General features: G+C 36.6%; 1 protein-coding gene across 1 annotated transcript in view; it reads left to right on the plus strand.

The window, feature by feature from the left end:
* The window catches only part of NUFIP1 (nuclear FMR1 interacting protein 1), a 56,262-nt gene extending 49,007 nt beyond the window's left edge, over window positions 1-7,255 (plus strand). The window contains exon 11 of the transcript XR_007951701.1: window positions 7,072-7,255. The gene's annotated coding sequence lies outside the window, so the exon portion shown is untranslated. The remainder of the gene's footprint in view (window positions 1-7,071) is intronic.
* Window positions 7,256-8,665: the final 1,410 nt, after the last annotated feature.

The following is an 8,665-nucleotide window of genomic DNA, read 5'->3' on the forward strand; positions in this document are numbered from 1 at the left end:
GAGTCAGGATAAGCAAAAGTCCTCAGTCTTTATTCTTGGTCTTAGACTCAGGATTGAACAGGATGGAAGCATATTCTCTCTAGTCTACTTGGCTGAGAGTATCTCCCTGGCTCATTTTATTCCACCCCCTAGTCCCTCCTACAATCCTCTATACACCAATCATTGAGCCAATACAGATAGTGGAAAGGACCATTTTCCAAACATGTGCCCATAGACTACTGTCCAATCAGTAGTTAGCCTCAAGCGCTCAGCAGTTCCGACCTCAGTGCACTAACCCAATAGTTTCAGCCCTCTACAGGAAAGATCTTTATAAATTGATGCAGGGTAAAGTGAAAAGAATGAGGATAACAACTTGATAGGGAAAAAAAAAACAACTTTGAAAGGCTTTAGAACTCATCAATGCAATGATAAACTTGAAGTCCAAAAGAATGAAAATGAAACATGACATTCACCTCTTTCAGATTTTCTGACATAGTTAATGTGGGAATTTGTTTTCCTGGACTTTCCACCTATGGATTGAGGGTGTTAGTATTTTTTTAATAGCTCTTTTAATTTGCTCAATAAGGGGATAAGAGGTAGCATGAGGAACTGATTAGTACATATTTTTAAAAAGAGACAACCAGAGGTGGTGTACTTTCTCCTTTCCATTTCTTTTCCCAAGTTACTAATTCATTTTTGCAAAAAAAAGCTAAGGGATGTTTATATTATATTTTTTTCTCTGTATTGCCTTCTTTTTGGTTAACTCTATTAAAAGACTAGTGTGTTGCCTTTAGAAGATAGCAACAGCCAACTGAGAATCCTTTTAAAATTTTACTCAGCCTACATGACGGGATCCAGCATGAGACAATTGCCTGGCCCTGCCCCCTGACTTAACCTGAAATAGAGAAATACAGCATGACCCATCTTTGATATTTTTTGAATTTAAAGTCAAAGGAGTCTCTGGCTCCTTTTTCTCTCCATTTCACCGTGGAAACTCTGCTCCTTATCTTGGGTGGCCTTGGGGAAGCAAGTCCCTTAGTGTCTCCTTACAAATGGATGGGAAGATACTAACTTAATTATCAGTCATTGTTTACAGAAGTTTACAGAAGAGTATTGTTAAGCATTAGAGAAGAAAAATGGAAATAAATCTGTTCTTTGAATAAAGTTTTATAAAGCATAATTTTTTCATTTGGTGTTGCATTATTTTATCAGGAATGTCCTGAGATCATACTGATGGGAGAAAAGGGAAAAGTACTGACTGCAAGTCATCTGTCCTTTATAGGGCTGCAAGTTCCTTGCTCCTTATTTCCAGATTGGGGAAAGTTTTAAAAACTGCTTTCTGGATCATAGCTAAAAATACCAGGGCTCAAATTAGGTGAGAACTTAGCACTCACACTATTTTTGGTGACTTGAGGGAAATGGGACAAGGAAATATACCTTGTATTGTTTGGAGAGAGGATATTCTCTGGTATCGTTTTAGAAAGCAATGAACATAAACTATAAAATCCCTAAGAAGTGCTGTTTTTAAAAAAGAGGCAAGGAAAAAATGAGAAAATACTGAATTAAAACATAGCTGAGGATGACTAGCCAGGGTGTCATTTCCTTGATTCTTTTAGAAAGGAAAAATACTTCACTCTGTTAAATGTGGCAGATTGTATCATAACAGACTATTTCCCTAGGCTGCATTGTATTGAAGAGAAGGACTAGACAAAAACTCAGGGAAACACAGTGGGCTGAAGGAAGTGCTCAGGCTCATGAGAAACAGCTATGTAGTGAAACCAGATTTATTGAAAGAATCTGTAGACACAATTACTATTCAGCAGCCTTGTTCATTGGTGAATGCAGCTTCAGCAGGCTCTAAGCTGACAGCCCAGTCATATACCCCGGATTCCCAATTCTAGAGAGATGGCAAGCCCCACCAATAAAACAAGGGGAGAGGGGAGCAACATCTTTGGAGATGTCTGTGATATATAGAGATATAAATTGATTTTATTAAAAAAATAATTTAAGATACACCGGTGATAGTTTGGTTTCTCCATCCATGTTCTGAGTGGGAACAAAAGAGCTTTTAGACCCCAAAGGCTGAATGGAAAAATACTGGCAATTCCTTTGTGATATCCCTGGAACAGTCAAACAAATTACCTCAAGGGAAGGCAGGGGTTAGAAGGAATTTGTGACAGGAAAGATGTGACTTCTCTGGGAGTGGGCTGTTAGAATCAGCTAATCATTGGCAAATAGAAATTTAAGCCAAATTCATGCCCTATTATACAGTTGGTAACTAGAAATCCTATATTAGTCCTATAGTACAATGGTTGCCCTCTTTGCCCACATTCCATGTTCACCTTGACTTCTCTATCCTTGTTACTTAGTGCTTTTCTCCTCAGAGATGGCAGTGGAATTAGTGGAGCTCAGTTCCTGTTTTACCTTGTAATACAATAAGGGGGCAGGATTTGCTATCATTTCCTCAGATGACAGAAAGAAACTTTTACATCCAGAAATTCTGTAATGGCAGAGTATCTGGTAAGATAGAAGATGGAGAGGGGATAGTGTCAGCAATAATCTTGATGTATCAAACATTTATGATCCATTAGAAACTTAGAATCCAATTTCTGTTGAATTTAACTCTAGTCAAAGACAGTTATTTCCTTCAAAATTTTCCTACTTTTAGGAGAAAAAGGCAATTTTTTTTTTTTAAAGACAAATGTTAAGAGAAAAAAATCAGTATTTGGAATATATTCCAAAAAAAGGAACTTCCACAGGATGTCATACATCCTGCCCAATCTCTTCCACCTTGCTTATCTTTATCCCATATATCTTATTTACACTGAGCTTGTCATCAGCTATTCAGATTACTACCCTTGACTCACTTGAAAATCCTGACATACCTCTCCCTCCACAATTCAAATGTCCCTATTTAGAATAGGATTGCAAACTCCAAAGTGCCATATAAATGTTAGCACTCACTGAGATCGGAAAGTGTGCAAATATTCTCCTGATACAGGGCTGGCAATAAACAAGTTTTTGCTTTCTGGTTCATTTAATTTTAGTAATAACCTTGTCAACGCTTCTCTACTAAACTCCTAAAGGCTTCATTCAGGACTTGGGCTTTTATTCTCATTGCTATGTCTGTAATAGGCTACAGTATATTCCTAATGATGACTGGCATGCAAGAAGTAGTAGGACGTATAATGATCAGGGAAGTATCTGATCAGAGGAAACAGGCCGGTCATTCAGTGAGACTGAAGCTTAACAGTTGAACAGCCCAAGTGCTGCAATTGGTACCCAGGAAATGCTGAAAAGCTCAGAGGAGGATAGATCAACTCTGGAGGATGGATGGAAGAACATGACAGGAGTGGACAAGGTGAAAATGGATTAGAATCTGCCAATGGAAAGAGCCACCAAAATAGGGCCCAAGTGTTATTATAATAATCATAATATAGATTTGGAGTTGAAAAAGAACGGAGAAGCTATCAAATGTAGTGAGGTGGGAACTTCTTTAAAACAAACAGAATTTTAACATGGTTCCTCCAATTCAAAGCTTAGGGCTTTTTCCAGTATACTGTGCTGCCTCTGTTATTATAAATAATGATTACAATATTAATGATATTACAATAGAGTGCTTTGAGATTTTAAAAGTGCTTGAAAGTTAAAACAGCTTGCCCAGAATGCCATAATTTCAGAACTATCAAGGCCTGGAATTGAACTCAAACTTCCTGATGCTATTAAGTCCAATTCCCTTTCTAGTATGCATAAATAAAAAACGGTCAGGAAGACTGGCAGTATGTAAAGGACTGTGTCAGCTTTTGGGGCCAAAATTGAGATTTCAAAAACATTTTAATATGTTTTCATCTTAAGGCCTTAATGTATATCTGTCAATCAACAATTATTTATTGTTTCATATATATGCCAAATGTGCAAATAAAGGAATAAACAATCTTTGCTCTTAAGAAGTTCACATTCTAATGGAGAATTCAATATGTAAACTATTATGAACATAAAAGTTGTATACAGGATACCTGGAAGGTAGTCTTGGAGGGAACATTAGCATTGAGGACCAATAATGACTGCCTGCAACAGTTGGTATTTTAGCTAAGATTTGAGTTAACCAGAAGGCAGAGACAAAGCAACAAATATTCTGATTCTGTCCATGCCCTCCCATACATCCTTAAAAACCAATATACTCAGATTTCTTCCTCCAAGTCTTTAGGTATTTCCTAGATATCAATCCCAGTCTTTGGACTATGAACATTTGGGGTAGAGATGTTTTTAAGAAGTATGAGAAGACTGGAGAGGTAGGGAGGAGTTCAATTAGAAAGAACTTGTTTGTCAATTTACCAATTAGGAAGGATTGTGTATTTGATCCTCGAAGTAAAAGGGAGCCACATGAATTTATTGAGTAGAAGGATGGTATGGTCACACCTGTGCTTCAGGAAGATCATTTGGACAGCTGAGGAGTGGATGGATTGTAGTGGGGAGAGACCTGTGGCAGGAAGACCAACAGCAATTTCTTACCAGTGTATATTATCATTATCACTGACTATATCACCATTGCTATGAAGGGCAATCCTCTTAATTTTGTTCAGTGTGCCCACACTAAACCACAAAGAGCTGCTCAGTGACTTGTAGAAGATTGCTTACATATGATTTCTTATCTTAGACTTTCTAATATAGTTGAGATAGGATATAACAAGTGAGTTAGGGAAGAACTGCCTGGACTTAAAGCACCTGTGAGAATGGGGATTTTGAGGGGACATGAATAATACACATTCACAGGTAATTTAAAAAGTAATTTAGTTCCAGTCTACTTCCATATCCAGTGTCTCACCCAAAGCCAGGATTCTCTGGACATATGAGGCATTTTTTTTTTTTACACCTTCTATATATTTTTTTAAAAATTATTAAGTGACCGTCCACTTTGGAAGTTTCTGTCATACCTTGCTTTTTAAAAAGTAGTATTTGTTTTTTTTTTTTTCCAATTACATGTGAAGATTTTTTTTTTTTTTTGCAAGGCAATTGGGATTAAGTGACTTTCCCATCTAGTAAATGTTTTCTGGGGCCAGATTTGTAATCAGGCCCTCCTGATTCCTGATTTCAGGGCCAATGTTCTATTCACTGTGACAAAGCTGTCTGAAATTTATAATTTTTTAATATTCTTTAACATTTTAACTTTAAAGAATTTAATTCTAAATTTAATTTGTTTAATAAATGAAAATAATTTCATTCTAAAATTTTAATTTTTAATATTTTTTACTTAATTTTAAATTTTAATTAAATATTTTAATATTTTTTTTTTTTCAATTCCAAATAATTTCCTTCCCTTACTACTCATTCCTTAACATGGCAAGACTTTTGACAGGTTATGTATGTAAGCCCATTTTCAAGAAGCCAGGCTTTGGAGCTATTCATGTTGGGTGATAGTCATAGACCACTCATGATTTCAGATTAAGAAGCATTCCCAATTCAACTCAATTCAATCCCACAGATATTTATTAACCATTTAATGTGCACCTGATGCTATACAAAACACTGACGATCCAAAGATGAAATATGGGTCCTTTTCTCCAGGAATCTACAATAACATAGGGCAGCAGGGAAAGAAAGGACAAGTGCAAATATGATTTAAAACAAACAAAAAAAAGAGGATGAGTAAGTGAACTTAGTGACATTAGGCAAAGGACAGGAGCACTTTGAGGAGAAAGAGACCACTTTTTCTTGGCAATTGAGGGATCAGGGAGAAAGGCATCTGAGCCAGCTATTGAAGGAGGAAAAAAAAACAGGAAAAAAGCCAGGGGTCATTCCATCCAGGCTTGGGAAGGACAGCAAGAGCATAACTATAGAAATGAAGAAGAGGAAGAGGAGAAGAAGGAAGGGAGAGCAGTGCCGTTTGTCTGGATGTAAAATACTTGGAAGAGGAATAGCATGAGGTCATCTCTGTCTCTCTGTCTCTGTTGCCCTACCTCTGCCTGTCTGTCTGTCTGTCTCTCTTTGTTGCCCTACTTTTGTCTGTTTGTCTCTTCCCCTCTATATCTTTTCTTTTATTAGGTTGTATAAATAAGGGGACAGGGAGATGAATGGAATTGGAAATGTGAAAAATCATAGGTGTTAGTACCATTATATAATATATATAATACAATATGTAACATATAAATTAGAAATATATATAATATGGATATATATAAAATATAAATTAGAAAGTTGTAAGTATAATGTGTTGATAATTTCAATGTGGACTATAATGGGAGACCATTATATTTATATATTATATATTGCATATATACTTTCTAAGCCCTTTCCCTAAATCCAAAACAGTTCTGACCTTGAGGTGCTAGATTGAAGTCAACACATCCCTTCAACATAATTTACCTTTGTTTCCTTTTCTTTTCTTTCTTTTCTTTCTTTCTTTTTTTTTTTTTTTTTTTAATAATTTTGGCTTTAAGCAGCAGCCGTGGGGGAGAAGTCACCTCACTTACAGAGAGCTCCCAAGGGTGTTGCAGTCCTCCTGGGTTATTTGAAGTATAAATAATCCAAGTAAACACTTGAGGAACACTGTCACCCCTCATTGCTTTAGCAAGCAGGCCCCACTAGAAATTGAATCCTGCAGTGAGCCCTGTAAATCCACTCCCCGTGGCTGGGTGACAGTGGTAGGTGGTACTATCCACAAAGCTTTAAAAAGAATGATGTCTATCAGTCTGTGCCTCCTTTAGACATGGCTCTGCTTGGGACAGCCATTGTTTTAAATGTCCGCATAAAAAATGGATTCAGAGCCAAGTTTTGCTTGCAGAAATGGAAACCAGGTCCAAACCCTTGAATGACTGGCTGTTGCGAACTTGAATCGCACACCGAATCTCTTTGGCTAATATAGATGCCCTGTAAATACAATGTGTTTTCTTAAGGAGGAAGGAAAAAAAAAAGATCAAACAGTGAAGAAAATGGGATAGGTGCCCAGCATAGATTCAGCCTTAGACACATGGGAATTAATAGCTGTTCTTTGTGTCAACAAGGAGAAAGCTTTTTTTGTGCAGTGTTAAAGAAATGCAGCTCTCTTACTAGGCTGGCCAAACTTCAAAAATTCATGTTGTTTCCTCCCTCCAGGAACACGGTGTTCGTGCTGCTGGTTAAGGAATGGAAGCTTCCACAAAAGATCTGCAGCAGGAAGGATTTGAGTTAGATATGAAGAACTGGGAAGAGTACCTACGTGCTAAAACTGGTTTTCCGAGGGGCTAGTAGTGGTACCATATTTCCTGGAGATCATTAAAAAAAGAACTTTAAGATCTGACCCAAGGGATTCAGTTTCTATGATTCCATAATTCTATGATTCTTTTACTTAACATGACAAGAATTTTCTGCACTGTCAATGCTCCTTTCATAACTTGTTATGATTGTCTTTGGAAAGCTGAAAAACAAAAGCTAAAAGCAGGCGTTTTTGGAGGGTAAGCAGCCATGTTAATAGTATTAGCAAAACTTAGGTATTTTAAATTTTTGGATTGAGGTCTTTCTAGTAATAGCTAGTGTTTACACCAGTGCTTTAGGATTTGCAAAACACTTTATAAATATCTCATTTGATCCTAACAACAATTTTAAGTAGTAGTTGCTTTTATTATTATTATTCCATTTTGCAGATGGGAAACTGAGGCAAACAGAGATTAAGTGAATTGCCCAGGCTCCTAATTAGTGCTTAAAATGGAATTTGAACTCAGATCTTTGTGATTAAATACAGGTTCCATACTCTGTCCACTTTGTCATCTAACTGTCCTGTCTGAGTAATAGACAAATAGACAAATGGAAAAACTTTTCTTAGCTTTGTGAATGGTTATAGGACTTTTATCATGATTTATAGCTTATAGCATACTCCAAGAAAAATGTTTTCTATGTTTTAAAAGCACAGAAAAATCTAAGAACGTCTAAATTTGGAGTCAAAGGACTTATGTTTGAGTCTCATCCCCATCAAACTAAGTTTCATGAGTAGCTCTGAATTTGAAGAACTTACAGTTTTTCTGGACTTTGGTGAATTCATCTAGAAAAGCACTGAGTTATAATACTAGCTGTACTGAATTAATACTAGTTGTACTGAAAGGCAGTTCATTGACTAAAAGCCAACCTCACCATTGTTTTTTAAGTCTAAGGCAGGCAGAAAGCAGAAGTCTTTTTTGAACATTTTGTAGTGATCTCCCTAGTGGAGAGTGGAAGAATTCATCTAGAAAAGCACTGAGTTATAATATTAGTTATACTGAAAGGCAGTTCATTGACTGAAAGCCAACCTCATGGTCAGGGGAAAAAAAGATCTGGTGGTTCAAGATTTCCTTCTACTCCAAACGGGTTAATTTTACAATAACCCAGAAGACATTTCAGACTAAGTGATAAAGAAGTGTAATTCTGTGCTGGGAGAGGGGATTCTCCTCATCAATGGGATCTTTGGTCCTAAACAATAACAAACAAACAAACCAAAAAATACTAATCTTGCCTCTCTTGTGAGACTCATAAAATATGAACAATGATTTATGATCACAAGGTGCTTTGGAATTTCTGTGAATATGTTGTTCCTGAGGAGCCAGAAGAGGATGAGATCAAAGGCATATATTTGCCTTTGTAAGGAGTAGGGCCATGAAGGACTGGAAAAAGGAGGCAAGTATAGGGTATGATGTCAAAAGGATTTCAGATGAAGAGAATGATAGGTAAAGGGAAAAAA

This window comes from Antechinus flavipes, chromosome 3, assembly GCF_016432865.1.
Source record: "Antechinus flavipes isolate AdamAnt ecotype Samford, QLD, Australia chromosome 3, AdamAnt_v2, whole genome shotgun sequence".
Taxonomy (NCBI): domain Eukaryota; kingdom Metazoa; phylum Chordata; class Mammalia; order Dasyuromorphia; family Dasyuridae; genus Antechinus; species Antechinus flavipes.